The following is a 19,009-nucleotide window of genomic DNA, read 5'->3' as shown; positions in this document are numbered from 1 at the left end:
TGTAAAATGTTATTAACTATCATTTTCTCTGCTATGTGCAATTGTGAGTAATCAGTTAGTGAGATGTTGCTTCTTACCCTTAAATCATGAATGTAGAGTTTACTGAAAATATGATGACTTTTGATCTCTTAAAAGGAACAAACATATATCTATAGTGATATTCTTGTTATTAATAGCAGGTGAACTTCAAAATATAAATGTAAATTAAAGATTCTCTGGAAAATTACCAAAGACAGGTATTAAGTACCTATTAATTGAGAAGTAGTGCAGAATAAATAAGTGACTAATTGAACTAGAGCCAAGACAATGTGGACCTGAATTCTTCCTCAGAAGCTTAGCCTTGTCTTACAGGGCACTCATTTAAATACCTTCAGCTTCAGCTTCTACATCTATAGAATAGGGATAATTTTGTAGCTGGTAATTCCTAGGCACAGTAAGTATTAAATGATATTCATTATATAAAGCAAACCATAAAGTACTAGCTAAATGTGAGCTGCTATTAATGCTTGACTTTTCTTCATTGTCTTTAGACAATCAACTCCTGACACAACCAAAAAAGAAAACTTGCAGATCCAGCAATCTAAAACATCTGAGAAGAGTTGTAAAGTCAAGTAGTTTCTATATTTTGTTTTCCTTTTGGCACAGAAGACACACTGCAGAGAGCCCAAAGGGATATTGGAAGAACTCTTATCTAAGATCTGAATTTTACCTCAGAAAGCTGAGACTGAGGTCATCATCAAAACAACCTATGTTACACAAGAGTGCACTAGAAGTAACTGCCAAGGAAGATAGTTTCTGACCAGCTTACAAATATCCTCCTTGAATGATTCTCTTTGATTTTTCTTTTCCCTTACCTTTCTTGTCAAATGTCCTGTGGAAATCAGGAGAGGAATATAGACATAAAAACACTCCAAAAAGTAGGCCTGGTGAGGCCCCAAAACTCCCACATGATGATTTGATAAAAACAGAAACTAAAAAGGTGCTTGTGGGACTGAGGGCTACAGGATTGATTCATGACAGATCTAAAGGCATTTCTTTTTTTTTGGTGGGGGGTGGCGGGGGAAGAGTAGATTTGGACTGCATAACCTAACAAAACTATCAAACTGCCTTAGCCAAGTTAATCATAGAAGTGATAAGGTCTGACAGTAACAGTAAAAGAAAATCTCTTTAAAATGCCAACAACTGTAAACAGGTATTCTTATCTATCTCTATTTAATCCTCCCAAACAAATAAATATGTTTTTCTGGAGAGCCCTTATAGTATGAGGATTAGCTATTTCACATATTAGGTATATTAGGATATTTCATTGCCATCCCTCACAGCCACCAGAAATGGGAAACTATAAATATATTCAATCAGGAAACTATCTATCTAATTGACAGTTTTCAAAATAGCATCTTTCTCATTTAATATAAACATGTTTTAATGATCCAGGGTGGAGATTTCAAATCACTATCATGTGATAACAGTATAAAAGAGGATTTTTGAAGCAGATGTTCCTTATTTCTATTTTTAAAATAATACCTTCAGGAATACTTTTATCTAAATAGTTTGCTATAGACTTACTCTTAAAGAACAAAATCCATTAAAGATATTATTCTGTTTTTGTTTAATAAGCTGGGAAGTTATGTGGACACTTTTTTAGGTCATATGACCTATGCATGAGTAGTGGGGGACGTGGGGATTATTCTGGAAGAACTGTGAAGAACACACTGGAGATGGGAAAGACTGTAGGCAAAATAACCCTGAAGGAGGATGTTCCATTATCCAGGAAAGAGTGAAGAAGTTCTAATCTAAAGTGGCAGAATGTGATAGTGGAAACAATTCTGGACCATGAATCAAATGATGTCATTTCCAATCTAGAGTCATGGGAGAATAGCTTTACAATTAGAAAGGGACCTTCAGGGCCAATTGCTGAATTTCATAGAGGAGGAGAATAAAGCACAGAGAAATGGAGTGACTTTCCAGGGTTACACAGTATCTGAAGTATCTCACCATCCAACAAAGTTGTTAAAAAGAAAATTTTATTTTCTGTCTTCCTCTCCATGATATGCATTGTATCTTCCTGATCCCTCTTTGCTCAGAGTTCTTCATTCTGTAGTACTGAACCATAAGTCTTTCCGCACCAGTTGGGTTTTCACATTTCAGAATACTTTGGATCCGATTAAGTTGTTCAAAAGGAATACTAAATGGTTGGGAAATCAAGAGCATTGTCAAACTGGTAAGGAAGGAGATATTATGAGTTAGCAGGATACTTCAAGATTCTTCCAATCTCATAGTTGATTATATAGTCCAAATTCCAGATGTGTTCCCTTTCTCTCTAGCAATCCTTTATCTTTTTCCCTCCTTTGGCAAGAAAGTGAATCATTTCAATGTAGTTTGGACACAAGGTTTTAAATGGTTTACAGATAGGAAGGTGCTGTAAGGGTTAGAAACAAGGCACTGGACATACCTAGATGTCTATTTTATGGAAATAAAAGAGGGAGAGATCTGTTCCTTGGCTACCTTTTATAGACGTTTTTATGCTTTCTTTTACTTCATAAAGGGGAGGTGTTGAAGGGAAGGTATAAAAATGCAGACCTCATGGGGCATGTAAAACTATGAGCACAAAAATCACCAGGATATATTTTAATAAGCTTGACTTATTTGCAGTACAATTTGTTTTGCATTCATTAAAGAATGTTCATATCAGGATTCTCTCTCCAACTGCCTCATATCCTTCCTTTATCTTCTCCACTTCCTCCCTCTTTCCTCCTCTCTTTCTTCTCTCCTTTCTTTTTCACTCCCTCTATCTTCTCTCCCTCTCCACACTCTGCCCTCTCTCCTCCTCCAGGTTTCCATTTTTATCACAGTGAATCTATTTTTGTCTTTTTCTCCCTGTGTTTCTGTCTCTCTGTGTATTTGAATCTGTCTCCTCTCCCCTGTTCTTCCACTCTTTTTCTCCCTCTTCACCCTTTATCTCTTTCTTTTCCTTTCCTTACTCTTTCCTCTTCTCCTACCTTTCCTCCTCCATTCACACAGTGCCTTCACAACAATTTTCCCACTTTTATAGATTGAAGGCTGTCTGCCAAACAGATCAGCACTGAGTGCATTCAAATACCTCATCACTGGAGACAGAAGGGTGGTTGTGAAAAGACTGCTGAATGAGTTGGAAAAGACATTACACTTTGGAATTGACTGGACCTTGATAGAGATATAATGTTGAATATTTTGTTTTATAATCTTAAGCAATTAAGTAAGCAGGATCTTTCTGGCAAATCACATCTTTATTTATACTTATGAGAAAGTATATAAACTTGTAGCAACAATAACTATTCAAGTATGGATTCAATGGTTATTAAATTTTTGAACACAGAAAGAATTTGAAGTCTTGTAGAAGGCCAGGAAATAGAAAACAATGCAAGATAATACAGAGACAGCCTTATACAGGGGAAAGCATCTGAGATTTGAGTTCACTAAATCAGGATGTTCTTGGCTAAGATACTTAGCCCTGGATCTCAGTTTTTTCATTTAGGAAATGGGAGAAAAGAATGGGATACCATAGACACTCTAGTCCAACCCCTTCATACAGATGTGGAGACTGACATCTAGAGAGAGAAGTTTATCTGTCCAAAGTCACATAGGAAGTAAGATACAAAGATACAAAGAATGGGATACCATGGACACTCTAGTCCAACTCCTTCATACAGATGTGGAGACTGACTTGTAGAGAGAGAAGTTTATTTGTCCAAAGTCACATAGGAAGTAAGTACAAAGACAGGGATCAAAATCCATGTCCTATTGCCCCAAATTCAGAACTGTTTGTGTAGCCATACAATACCTTGGTCAGCTAGATGATGTCTATCCAGTTAAAATTCAAATATGTGTAGAAATATATTATAGCTCTTTCCCCCACATCCAGGATTTAGGTTCTGCCTTCTTAATTACTTTTAATTTAAGGTCCTTCTAGCTCAGTCGCACCCATTGTTAGGTGCTTGTATCTAGGGAATATTTAATTCAAAGATATAGCAAGTACAATTTACTCTAATTCCCTAGGAGCTTATTCTCCTTCCCAATCTCTGGGGATGGGGGAGAGGAGATACTAGGCTCAATATAGATCAGTTCCTGCATAGCATTGGTCCTATCAAGGTCACTTCCATCTGTTTGATTCACCTATCACTGGGCTTGAGTCCTTACTAATACTAATACCTAGATTTCTGTGGCTTTGTTTTCCTGACATTCAGATTAATCTCTTTCACCTAGAACAGAAAAGAATAAAATCAAAGTCCAAGAACTAAGGCCCTTTCCCAGGGCCATCTGACTTCAGAAGAGAGAAGCACCCAAGACCTCCTCTTTAAAGCATCTTCTGTCACCAGACACTTTTGATTTATTCCAACCAAGACCTCCCAAGAGCACATCTGAAGACAAGGCAAAGAAAACTGTCCATAGGCTTTCCAAAGCTATATTCCACATCAGCTTGACTCTCATAAAAATAGTCTCCTTAGCATCTTCAGTTCAGGAAATGTTGTACCTAAAACTATACATATGCTAGCCTTTCCATTTAATAGATTGCTAAAATAGTGTGATTTAGGAGTCAGGGGCAAAAGGAGCCTATAGGAGAGCTCAGTGGCTAATCAGAGCAAGTTGGCTAACAAATAGGGTTTTTAGGAACAAAATACTTTTGTAAATCTTTAATCATCACTTGCTGTCAATATGACTTATGATAACAGAAGACTGGAGGTCATCATGATCTCTTAGGAAAAAGAGCCAGAGAAAGTACTTGCCACTATGTCCAAGCAATCACTGTTCAAAAGAAAATGTGCTCTGATTCTTAATATCAGAATCAATTATTTATACAGGAAAAAATTCAAAAACAAAGGGCAATTTATCCAGTTAACTTAACTGGATAGAAATATTATTTTCTGTGTCCTCATGTTACATTCATCAAACAGCTTTCTTTTTGAAATTTTATTTTTCTGTAATTATTTTTTAAGCTACATCTTTTTTTTCAGTCTTAAATTCTCTCCAATCTCCATCCAAAGAAAAGGAAGAAATACAAAACCCATTATGTACAATCATGCATTTCAAATTTCTATATTATCCATATTCCTGTCCTCTACCAAAAAAAAAGAAAAAGAAAGAGAAAAAAATATGGTTCTATCTGCATTCTGAATCTATTAGCTCTCTAACAGAAGTTGAATATCATATGTCATTTTGAGACCTTTTGAATTTTGGTGGTCATAATATTTATCTGAATTACTAAATCTGTCAGCTGATTATGATATTGCTGTTGACTATAAACTGTTCTCCTGTTCTGCTCCATTTACTTTGTTCCAGTTCATACAAGGGCTTCCTAGGTTTTTTCTGCAATCATCTCCTTCATCATTTCTTATAGCACAATAGTATTACATTATATTCATTTTCCAAAATTTGTTTAGCCATTCTCTACTTGATGGACATCCCCTCAGTTTTCAATTCTTTGCCAGGAGGGGGAAAAAAGCTACTATAAATATTTTTGTTTATATAAAGCCTATTCCTCTTTTTTTCATTATTACTTTATGAGCTGTCATTTGGATGTCTTCAGTGGCTCTATCTAATTGACAAAAGTACTTTGTGCAAACTAATGAAATCTGCTATTCCACCAAATATAAAGTTCCCAAAGGAAATTAATGGACATTCCAGTTTTTATATTTCCCCTCAGTATCTTGTCCTTTTGATTAGAGTGAATGAATTTTCCAGGGCTTTATCAATTCCATTTAAACTAATAAAGCTGAGTGTCTAAATCTCAACAAAGCTAAGGACCAAATAACCTAGGAATTAAAGTGTTAGGGAGGAATCTTCATGTACTTACCTTCTCCTGGAAGTCAATGTAATCCAATGAGCATAGCTAGCTTTTTATTTTTTATTTTATTTTTTGCAAGGCAATGGGGTTAAATGACTTGCCCAAGGTCACACAGCATAGCTAGCTTTACAATGAGGGAAAATATGAAAAACTGTCCTTTTTCTTGAGGAATTTTTTAATTGAAATGATTTAACATGAAAACAGAAGGGGAGGGATTATGGAATAGAACTTCCATTGAATTTTTGTTGTACAGGGATCTTTAAACTTTTGTGCCCTCTTTTACAGCCTGGTAAACCTATAGACTCCTCAGAATAATATTTTTAGATTTACAAAATAGAATATACAGTATCACAATTATATTGAAATGCATTTATCAAAATAATTATTTTTGAAAAGTCCATAGACCCCAGACGCCCAACTTAGAGTCTGGGAAATTAGTGGAGAGAGATGACACCTGAGTGAATGCCTTCTGCAGCAAAGATTCTTTAAATGTTTCCTACCTTGGGCTCCAGCCAGGGCCAGAGTACTAGTGAGAATAAGCCCAAGTGTAAGAACAAAGAGAAATTTATCTGATTAGCATAGAGGTGAACAAGTCCTGAGATCCAGGTAGTTATTAACAGGCTCTGAGGACTAGTTCAACCTAGTTTTGAAGCAATGAAGTTACTCCATTTTGATAGGGCATATATATCCTTCTTGGTGTTAGGCCTTCCAAGGACTCTGGGAATAGCAGACAACTACTCTCTAGCTCTCTTCTTATCTATACCAAATGCCAGATGTGATTAAAAGTTTTAAAGTCTGTTATCTATTACCTGAATAATGGTCTAGATTTTTGACTGCAATATTATAAGTTGCATATGTGAACCCAGTGATTATGGAAATGCTGAGTTGTATTTGGATTCAAAGTCCCTGAATGTATTGAAGGGGGAAAAAAATCAAATGAAAAGGTCCAGAGCACCAAGATTGTCTGCAAAGGTATGCAATAAAATGTGAAGAATAAATATCACCTCATCTTTTCTTTATTTTAAGCTTTTAACATGCAAGAATTTGGACATTTTGTTCATTTTTTTCAACATGTGATGGACCAAGTTCTTTTCAGACCCACTGCAGTCTATAACAGCCCTCTGCTATCATCAGAGCCAAGTAAATTTGAAGGCAGCTGTCACTCTATAAAGGATCTCAGGATGTTCTGAAAAAACATTTTCTAAATGAATGCTGGGAAAAATCAAAGCACTATACAAGGAAATATATATTATTACTTACCTGAAGAGATAGCCAGTGACATGTGTTTCACCTATCCAAGCTCAGGAACTTTAGAATGAATCCAAATATTCCCAGCAACCAAAACCAGACTTTAAGCACATTTCTTTGTTGTTGGATCCTGGAGGGGGAAAAAAGTAGAACTTCTTAAAAACAAAAAATTGAGTATGGCTTAACTTTTTACTTAAAAAAGAAAAAAATGCCACAAAAATATGCCACATGAACATTGTTTGAGGATTCTTAACCTTGCTTAATTTGTAAGACTTTGTAAATATATTCTGTTTTAGCCACAATACTACTTATGGGTGGTTATAAGGATTTTATTCACAATCTAAGAGTAATATTTATTAGTACATTTTTTGACCTTCAGTACAAAAGAACTGATGCTAATTGTTTATTGTCTCCCAGCAAGGGATCTAAATAAGTATACTTCAAAAGGTATTAAAGTCACTATCAATATTAACTTTGCCTCCCTCTGATGCTTTTGTGGGCAGCTTTGGGCAAAGCAAAAATAATTTCTACACAAAAACTAGAGGAGGGAAAAAACAGGGCAAAGGAGGATAAAAATGAGTCCAAATATGATAGAAATAGCCTTGATTTGTGAATTATAGTCCTAATCATTGACAGTAATTTGAATGAGATATCTAGCTTGTGCTTCCCTTGCTTTATCTGGTAAATTCACCCACCCAAGCTTTCAATTAATATAGATGTTTCGATGAAGAAGTCACCCTTTTCCTTGCAAAGGCCAACCCCTCTAAATGTACCCATGGTTCCATTCCCTCCCATTCTTTTCAATAGATTATCCCTATTATCTCAATCTCTCTCTGAAGACAGGGTCTACTGTCCTCTTTCCAGCTAACAACATACCAATGTCACCCTCATCCTTAAAAAACCCTCACTTGATCCAACTATCTATTGTTAGCTCCCATGCCATCTCCCCAAGATATCTCCCATGATTACTTTATCATTCTTCTGTGTCAGGCTCATGATCTGTTTCTTAATTCTCCTTTTTCTTTCTGTCCATGTGGTGCAGAGTTTATCCTAATGCCAAAAAAAATTGCTTTCTTTTATCCAAATGCTTTCTCCTTTCTGGTTCCTAGATTTTCTTATATTCATGATTACATTTCTTAATAGAAAATTCTATTCTATATATCTTCTCCCCATTTCCATGTCTTTTACCTATGCCTTACCCATATCCTTCCAGAACAAAAGAAAAGCATGAATTTCATTCCACTAAGACTCACTCATACTTTTGAAATCACTTTCTCCTCCTTGTGTCAAAAACACTAGTGTCTCGTGTGTGTGTGTGTGCGTGTGTGTGTGTGTGTGTTATATACTGTAAGCCTAATTATTTTTTAGTCCACTGGCTCATTTTTTGAATTTAGTTTCCTGTCATCTTCTACATAATTTTGTTACTATTTTCCTAATTTTTCTGGGATCTAACATGTTTTGTTTATATATAAATACTATTTCTCCTCTCTCATCCTTTTTAGTTTAAAACTCCTTTTAGTTATATTTTCAAGGAACAAAACAAATAAATTCTTATTAGAAGCATATGGCAATAGGAAAAAATGCCAGACTTGGAGTTAAAAGACATGGTTTTAAATAATATTCCTGACACTCACTACCTCTGTGGTGTTGGGAAAGTACCTTAACATCTCTAAATCTCTATTTCTCTTTTCATTTTTTTGACATTTCCTTTATTTGTTGAAAAGACTGATTTGACATGCCCTGGCTGAGAAAAAGGAAAAGTGATTCAGGATTTTAACAAGAACTTCTGTCCTTAAGCATCTGCTAAATGAAAGGAGCCAACACTTTAAAAACTTTAAAAAGCACAATATGAATATTACCTATGATGATGATGGTGATAATGATGATGATGATGATGACCCTAGAACCTTAACCCCAAGGAACTAAGCACTGACAGTTTTTGGTTTGTAAGCCTTAGGCCTAGTGGGCCAAAATTTGTGTCAAGGAAACTAGCAACCTTAGAATCAAAAGGTCTGGTAATAGAGTCATACTCATTAAACTTGACATTGGTCTTGGTGATATTGGAATCAAACTTGGTGATTTGAGCATCAATAAACATAATAACCTTCAGTTTAGTGAGTTTGAAAGTTTCAGGTTTAAGGGATTTGGCTCAGTGGTTCTAACAATCTTAAAAATCAGACTTGGCAATCTTGGGACCTGGATGGTAAGTATTGACTTTAGGATCCTTCTTTTTTGTTTCTTAGCAAAATACATGTTTTCAGAAACTTGGAGTCAACCCGGTTCACTCACTTTTGTGTGACCTGAGTCTGTTGGTGCCATTTCTTTCCCAGATTGAGCAATGGTTGTGGGTGAGATGGTTCTAAGAATTGATAATCTTTATATTAGCATCTGAGCTACCTGATAGTATATGGACCAGAAGATAATATGAGAGCAAGGAAATTCTATGCTTCTGTCTCTTCAAATGTCATTTGGTGGAGTTGGACTAGATAACTTTTAAAATCCCTTCCATCACTAAATCTTTGATTCTTTGAAAAGTTGTACATTCCAACTCTATGCAGGATTATGTAAAACTTATATTTTAAGTAATCATCTGTAAATCCAAATCTTTCTCTTAAATATCACCTTCTTATCCAAGTATTCAATGTGAAAGTGAGTTTTTATTTGCTACTACCTTTGCCTTTCATTGCAGAGCAATAAAGAAAATGTAATGTGTACCCCTATGGTCTTCAGTATTTTGCCCAAGAACTTTTGCAATGACTTAGTTTGCTTCCAGAAGTATTATTTTTGCCCATGTGAATGATTAGAATTGATTGGTAGTTACTGGTTTTTATAAATCCTGGGGGAATTTTCTCTCATATTCTAGATGTATGCCCCTGAAAGACAATATACTTCTCTCATGCTGCTCCTTGGTAGATCAATAGATGTGTTGGTATCTATAAGTAGAGAACCACCAACTACTACTATTCCCTTCTTTTTCTTTTTCTGACCATTATTGGATAACTTCTCATTTTTTTGTGATTTTCTTCAACATAATCTGTTCCATTCTCATCTGGCAAAATCTCAAACCTGTTTTTCTTTTTACCTCAGATATATAATTGCCCTTTCCTACCCTTTCCTTGACTGTGTTATTCATCTTCTCTTCAAAATCTTGAAAATGTTTCCCCTCAATCATGTCAGATTCTCTTCTTCCCCTTCACTGAAAGACTGTGTTTCTGTTTTATTTTTGCTATTAGGAATGCTGAGACATTTAAGTGTAAAAATATTTTTCCTGAGTCCCTTCTTAGTTTCTCTTTTTTTGAATCTGAGCAGCCTAAATTCAGGATATAGATAATAATTCCTAGGCTATGTCAGAACATTATATTTTCAAGTCTTTTAAAAATCCACCTCATTTTCCACACAGATTGAGATTCTCAGTATTATTTTTTGTTTACAGAGCTACAAATTAGTAAATAATACAAGCTGGATTTTTATTCAAATATAAAGGAGGTCAAAATGACTAGTAATTAAGCAAAATTCTATGTATTTAGGCAAGATAAGGAATCATCACTTTTATTACAAACTGAATTTTATTTTAGGTAAGTGAATGAAGAAAAATATATATTAAGTATATATATCTTGCTAGGCACTGTGTTAGGCACTAGAGATAAAAATGCAAAAGTAAGAAAGAGGGAGAGGTCATATGGATCTAGGAAATTACAGTAATTGTGAGTGCAGAAAAGCAAGTATGGTAAGAAGAAGTGTATGGAGGGAAGATATCAATATGGTGGAAAGATGGATGGTAATATATATGTGAGTGAGTCCTGATAGATTATTAGATGGAAAAGTGAAACATTAACTGGAGTCAACCAAATCTCATTGGGGTCAGAATAATTTGCAATGGCTTACTTATTTGGCACAACTCAGTCCCAGGGCAGAGTAATGTATTCTCTCTAGACTTGTCTGGAGGGCTTTTGTTCCTGGTAATAAACTATATAACAGGGGCAAGAGAGATGGAGAGAAGCCTGGGTAGATCTTGATTTTTGATGAATAGCTGGAATGGTATATGAAGCAAGGTCTAGGGATAGCTACATATATCCTTTTCATGAAAAATGATTGTCAAGAACATATCTGGGAATGGGTCTGTTGTAAACCAAAAATTGAGGCTCAAAGGATTCATAATTGCATAAGATTTCATCTTTATCCCTTACATATTCATTTCAGACTTATCTCTAATTGTTTATTACTTCATAGAATATTTTGAGAGGGGAATATTTTCACAGAATCCTTTGGTTTCAGAAATGTAGATGTGGTAAAAAGTAATAGAAAATTTTGCTTTAAATAACAGTCCTAAATATGTTTTACAATTGTATAAAAATTTTATAATAAGATAATATTTTATGTTTATAAAGTGCTTTTGGAGGTAGTTTGGTTTGATAAATAAAGGGCTAGTCTTGGGAACAGGCATCTGGATTATCATTCAAATGCTAATACTTTCTGGGGATATAACCTTGCTCTAATCACTTAACCTTAAAGTGCCTAAGGCACCTTCAATAACTTTTCTATAAAATCACTGAAGATTTTGTGAGAGGAGTTTGTGAGAGAATTCCTTAGGTGAGTAATTTCTAATGTCAAGGTCTGATTACTGAGGAAATCATAATTTCTTCAAGTTGTGTATAGTGCTTTTAAATCTAAAAATTCCTTTCACATAAGCTGATAAATACTTGGATCCTCACAACAACCCTTTTGTAGTAGAGGAAATATTGGACTTAGAAATATGTTCTGGAATTCATCTGTACCCTCTATGCTGACCTTATATCTTACTTTAACATTGACCCCCTATCCCACAGTCCAAGGTATAGTGATGAGGTCAATGAACTTTTAAGTAATTTTGCCCCTCCTAGTCAAAACTAGGCAAATCCTTGCCTACAGGCACAAGATAAACCTAAGTAACACAACAATGGATCCCAGCCCTAGCCTGAAAGAATTATATCTTTGAGCTACAGCTTCTCATCTACATGCCCTTTTGAACCTCATCTTTGCACTTTGAGCTATACTCCTCATCTACATATATACCTGTGTGTATATATATATATATAATTACCTAATCTCTGCTAAATTACTGCCACCATCAATCTATACTTAGATATCGTCATCTTTCTGTCCTGTTAAAAGCTTGCCTCTCCTCATTTGAGTTACTCATCTTCCTTTGAGAGGATATTCCCCCAACTGGAGCTGAAAAGTTAAAAAGTGGGGGCGAGTGTTATCTCCCTGATAGCCTCTCATACCCCTACACCTTTCTTTATTGCTGATCTTCCCATGGTGGTTTCTGTGGAAACTGCTACTAGTAAAGCTCTCTCCCTTAACTTCTGCTAACCACAGCAATAATTAAACTTTTTGGTCCCTAAAATTCTTCTGGGTCAGAATTGATCTTTTAAGTGAATTCTTTCACATTTGCTCAAACTTCTGAAGCCTTTTTTTCTAGCAACATTTTGAGATAGATATGAAAAAACAGGTATTAGGAAACTACATGACTGTCCGAAAATCCCAGATCTGTGAGATGCCAGAGGCTAGAGTTGATGCAGGTTTTTGAAGTCCAGTTGCCTTCTCTGTCACAAATAATGATAATAGCTCATTTATATTGTGCTCTAAGATCTGCAGTACATAAAAGTTCACACTGCAAGTATTATTATCCTCCATTTACAGATATAGAAGCTGAGGTGCAGAAAGGTTAAATCAGTATCTTTAAATATCATTGTGCCCTAAGAAATAATGAATTTATAAAATTCAGAGAAGCACAGGAAGACCTTACGTGAACTAATGCAGAGTGAAGTAAGCAGACCAGTAATAGCTACAAAAATGAAGAACGCAAAACTTAATTTCAGTCAATAAATATATATTAATTGTTTACTTCTTTCTTTTTTAATTTAAGGCAATGGGGTTATGTGACTTGCCCAAGGTCACACAACTCCAGGGTCACTATACCACCTAGCTGTCCCTGTCTACCACCTTCTAAGCACTGAGGACAGAAAAAGAAAAGACACTGTTTGTCTTCAAGGAATTACTCATAATCAAATAAGTGAGATGATAAATAAATAAATATATACAAACAAGCTATATTCAGGATAAATAGAGCAGGCATTAGATGAGGAGAGAAGGGAATGTATTTGAGACATTTAACAAATGTGAAATTGACAGAGATCAATAGATTGAATGGGGAGGATGAGAGATAATGTGAAATGAGAAATAGAGGTTTGCCAGCCTGAGGGCTAAGGGGCAGTAGGGGAAAGGGGGGGATGGGTGGAAGGCATTGCTTTAAACAATAAAAAGGAAGGGGGTGGTTTAGGGAGAAAGATAATGAGTTTGATTTCTGACATGTTGAGTTTAAAATGTCTACTGGATATCCATTCAAGTTGCCTGATAGTCATTTGTAGATGTGAGACTGTAGGTCAGTAAAGAAAATAGAGTAGAATAGGTAGATTTGAGAATCATCAATGGATATGGAATGCTACATACATTGTCAGAATCAAATGATGTGTTTTGCTGCAATGCTTTTGCCCTTTAAAAAATTCTTTACTGTAAGCAAAGAGAAGTAGAGAGGGATATATTTGGAAATAAAAATCAGGTAAAATTTTTTAAATGTTCTTTTCTTTTGAAAGATTTTATTTATTTTGAATTTTACAATTTTCCCCTACTCTTGCTCCCCCCCCCCCCCACACACACAGAAGGCAGTTGAAACCAGGAGGGATGGGAATTCAGGGAAGCCTGGAAGGATTTACATGAACTTATACTGAGCAAGATGAGTAGAACCAGAAGAACATTGTACTCCCTAACAGCAACATAGGGGTGATGATCAACCTTAATGGACTTGCTCATTCCATCAGTGCAATAATCAGGCACAATTTTGGGATATCTGCAATGGAGAATTCCATCTGTATCCTGAGAAAGAATTGTGGAGTTTTAACAAAGACCAAAGACCATTACCTTTAATTTAAAAAAAAGCTATCTTATGTAATTCTGTTGTATCTCATACTTTATTTTTTTCCTTAAGGATATGATTTCTCTCTCATCACAGTCAACTTAGATCAATGTATACCATGGAAACAATATAAATGTTCTTTTAAAGAATCAGTAACTTTAGGTTATAAAAGTATATTATATGTACCTATACACACATGAACATATAATTATTGTTTTATTATATGTACATATATAGATTTATGCATGTGTTTATCTATGCATACGTGTATGCATGTAGCTGTATAAATGCATTTCTATATGTGTATACATATGCTGTGTACATATACATATATGCCTACTTGTGTGTGTTAGTAAATTGAGTACCAGACCTGGAATCAGGAAAGCTCGAGTTCAAATCCATCTTCAGACACTTACTATCTCTGTGACACTAGACAAGTCATTTAACCCATTTGCCTCAGTTCCCTCTTCTGTAAAATGGAAATAACAGCGCCTACCTTTTAATATTGTTGCAAGAATCAATTGAAATCATAATTATAAACTGCTTATCACAGTGTGTGGCACATAGTAGGCATTCTACAAATTTTAAGAAATTTCCTCAATTGTAAAATGAGCAAGAGAAGGAAATGGCAAGATACTCTAATATTTTTTGCCAAGAAAACCATAAATGGGAGATCAAAAAGAGTTGGACACAACTGAAAAAATAATGACTCTTTGACAACAACAGCACACTCTATGATTGATCCAGCTGCATTAGCCTTCATGGTATTTATGACACATGATATACCATCTCCTATCATCCATCACCCATATTATTGCCTTTGCTTTGGCTTTCTCCCATTCCTGGAATGCTCTCTGTCCTCATGATGGCACCTAGATTTCTTGGCTTCTAGCAAACCCTTCCTGGTCTTCCCCTTTCCATTCCTCATTTGTCAAAATCTTTTGCTTTGAGATTACTCATTGTCCAACTACTCTTTATGTATCACACATACACCTATTTGTTTACATGTCTCTCCTATTAGAATGTGAACTCCTTCAGGATAAGGACTGTTTTGTTTTGCTTTGTATCCTCAGCACTTAACACAGTGTGGGGCAACAGTAAATATTAATTGCTTGTCTACTGACTGCCTGAATGTTCCAAAGGGGACAATTGGGCATATTTTTGTGACCGATCAGAGTAGCAGGGTAACTAGAGAGAGAGGGTTAAATACCTTCCTTTTTTTTAATGTAGAAAAGTGAGTATAACAGATAAAAATAAATTAGACCAATTAATCATATCTAGAGGGATATTGCCAAGAATTCAGAAATATTAATCTTGTACAAATGATTGATTCATACATTAACGATTATAGTCCACTTTGTTGAATTTCCCTTTCAAAATGAAAATTATGTTGCCCATACCTTGAAAAATGCATTATCAATTTTTCATGACCTTATTTGGAAGAAAGGTAAAAAAAAATAGTTTAATCTAAAAATGGCATATTCATGAGGAACCAATAAATGTCTATTTAAAGACAATACTTAATGATATTCCCTCTTGGTCAGTCCTTAGTTTTCCTTTGGGTCTAGCTGCTTATTTGCAAACCAAGTCTTTCAGTTTAAAAGTGCTAAAGTTTCTAAGAGCCCAAGCCTCATGCTCTTAGAGAGGTTGCAATAACTTGCCCTGTTATCACAGAAGATGAAGTGAACACAAACATGAAACCTCAATTTTCAATTTCTTGAAACACACATCCAGCCCCTCGGCCATGTGAATTGCTTTCCTAGCTCCTTGGAACCCAGACCACTCTGATGGGAATAGGACTCACTGTAACCCAAGATCGATTGTACCACTTAGGAAGAAATGTGGCAAAGTAGAAACTGTAAATTTTTACTTTTTGGAGGTAGCTGAGCCTGGCATTTACTCTGATGGGGAAAGATTTATTCTTTCCTCTCATTGCCTGGACACAGAGAAGCAGTAGATGGCTAGTGTGGGGGGGGGGGGGGGGGGGGGGGAAGCAGTTGGATAAAGGGAAAGGAATGAATAGGAATGAAAGAAGCAAGGTTAAAATGAGAACGTTCAGAGTGCTTACTTTTCTAGTCTTTCAGATTTAGTGAGCACTGTTTTCTGGAGGCAATGAACTCATATTGAACTGTGAAATAATAAGCTACTTTAAGACCAAAGGAAATCCAATGGGGCTTTTTTACCTAATTGCAAGAGTTTTCACCTTGGTGGAGAGGATAAATAATGAGGAAATCAATGCAGACAAGTAGAGACAGTGCTAAATGGCATACCACAGCCTGCATTCTTTGATCAGGGTGAAAATGTGCAGTCCCCTTCTTTAGGGAACTGGTAATGTTGCAGGAAAAAAAAAAATAGAAAGAAAGAAAGGAAGGAAAAGAAAAACATTTTCACAACTATTTTTAAAGTGCCCTTGCTAAAAGATGTTAGGCTTTCCAGCAAAAGTAGTCAAGCAATTGAAAGAAGTGAGTTCATTATTTTTCATCTAGCTGAACTGCACCATGTCTGGAAATCATATCCATCACAATTCATAAACTAACTGTAATACCTATTTTGATTTCTAACACTCCTTCATGAAACATTGCCGTGGAAGGCCTCTCAGTGAAATATGAGGTGCTTAGAAGTCATAGTAAAACATTATAAAAAAAGATACATAAGAAAATAAAAGATTTAAAACTCAGGCAAAAGGTTTATTAAATTGTAAAAGCATCATTTAAGGACCCCCATTCATATTCACATTTGAACCCTGATCTTGCAATATATTTTTATTTGGATACAGATATATCAAAATAGTTAAAATGTCTATATGGCACAGATAGGGTGAACTTGTTAAGTTCTATATCTGCAGTTTGGAATAGAAAGTATAAGATGGGGAAGAGTAGAATCACTGGATGAATTTATACAGAGAAATATAGTGATGCAAACTGGTTAGCCTAGGAGGAGGGAGTCATGTATAGACATAGCATAAGTAATCAATGAAATTTCATGAATGTAGCCTTCAGCACTAAAATAATTATACCCTGCCATGTTTAACTTAATCTGAATCTCTATTATTGGTATCAGACCTTCCTTGTTATCTGACTACTCACTATTCCAATGTCAGTTTAACTTCACACAAGAGGTGTGACCAAACTTTCCCAAAATTTTCAGGGGCAAGGAGGGTCATCTATTGCTCACCCCCTCCTCCATTTTTCGATATTCTCTCCTATTATGAAAAACTGCAAGTTTTCTTCCCTCTTTTATCCTCCATCACTTTCCTCTCAACTTCAGAACAAAACCAATTTACTTCTAGATAACTATATAAATGCTTAATACATTTATTGAACATTTTTATTATGTGGAAAAATTCAGATTTTATCTTTGATGTCCCCTGGACTTTGACTTTTGAGATTTCTTTTAGGAGACAATTAAAGGATCATTTTTATATTTATTTTGCCTTCTAGTTTGAAAACATCCAGATTTCTCAAATCTTTAAAAATTGTTGTCTCAAACCATAGAGTTTTCCTTGAATTTTTCACAAGATTCTTCTCACTGCTTCTGCAACAGTGCATTTTTCTAGAATTTTCTGAGGCTTAGGTTAAGTGACTTGTCTAGGGGCACTCAGCTAGTAAGCTTCTGAGGCTATATTTGAATTCATTAACATGAGTCTTTCTGATTCCAAATCCGGTGCTCTATGCACTGAACCACCTATCTACCCCATGTTTTCAAATAGGGCCAGTTAATTTCTTATAGATTTTTTCCCTTTGCAAATTATCATTTTCAAAGTCATGTGATATTATGAACAACAACAATATAAGCAATTATAATAAGAACAAGAAAAACAGCAGAAGCAGCATAATAGAACATAGGAATGAATAATAAGCAAGTGAGTTCAGTGAGACTACATTCTGTATTGACAAATACTTTTATGAAAAGTATTGTCAGGGATCACTAAAAACAGTCAAAAGCATAATCAGGCCTTCAAAATGACAGTAATTTCATATTGCAAAATCTATTCTTGGCAAACTTCATTCCCCAAATCACTGAAGCATAAAAGTAAAGGAATATGAAATAAACATAGTTTACTACCTACAGTATACCCCATATTCCAATATAAATCCTCATCCTCGAGATAATACAATATTTTATATTTCAAAGGTTTACCCTTTTATTTGTCTGTATATTTTATTAGTGAAGTTGGAAACCACCCCAGAATTGATCTAGAAGCAGGGAAGCATCTTACCAGCACAGGAGAAAAGGTCTATCTGACTGGGGTGAAAGGGGAGGGGTCCCAGAGCAGCAGCCAGCCTCATAGCAAAGCGCCTGTAGCAGGGCTCCAAGCTTTGGGCGACTGACCAGGTGCTCTCCTGAAACCACCAGCCCACTAGAGAGGTAAACAGTCTGCAGTAGCCCTACCTGGTCTTGACCTCTTTGCTGACCAGCGAGGCTCCATTCCAGAGCAGGCCATCACTGAGACCCTACTCCCAGGCCTCTTTTCCAGGGAGGATCTGTTTCCATAATGATTCAATAGTCGTGCCTCAGCCAAGGGGCAACTAGTAGAAACCGTTTTCATAGCAACCCAGCCATAAGATCCAGAATCTGGAGCAAGACAGCAGAGAAACCCTAGTCTCTGGGAAGGTCAAGAGGGATCCACAAACTCTAGTACAAGAAGAGAAGCATATCCTCTAGGGCAAGCAAGCAGTAAATCCAGAGTCTTGAGCCCCTGCACAGACAAATAGTTTCAGATAGGGCTGGACCAGAAACTAACTCTCACACAAAAGCATCAAGTCAAGAAATGTACAGAAAAAGTGAAAAAAAAAACCTCAACAGAAAAAGAACTTGACTATAGAAAGTTACTATGGTGACAGGGAGGATCAAGGCACAAACTCAGAAGAACCCAATAGCATATCAAAAATGGCTACTTGTTAAGCCTCGAAGAAAAAAGTAACGGCTCTAAAATGTAAAATTAAAATGTAAAAAATGTAAAAGGCATTAAAGAACTCCAGGTA

The sequence above is a fragment of the Macrotis lagotis genome, chromosome X (genome assembly GCF_037893015.1).
Source record: "Macrotis lagotis isolate mMagLag1 chromosome X, bilby.v1.9.chrom.fasta, whole genome shotgun sequence".
NCBI classification, from domain to species: Eukaryota; Metazoa; Chordata; class Mammalia; order Peramelemorphia; family Peramelidae; genus Macrotis; species Macrotis lagotis.
Note: the sequence above shows the minus strand (reverse complement) of the source record.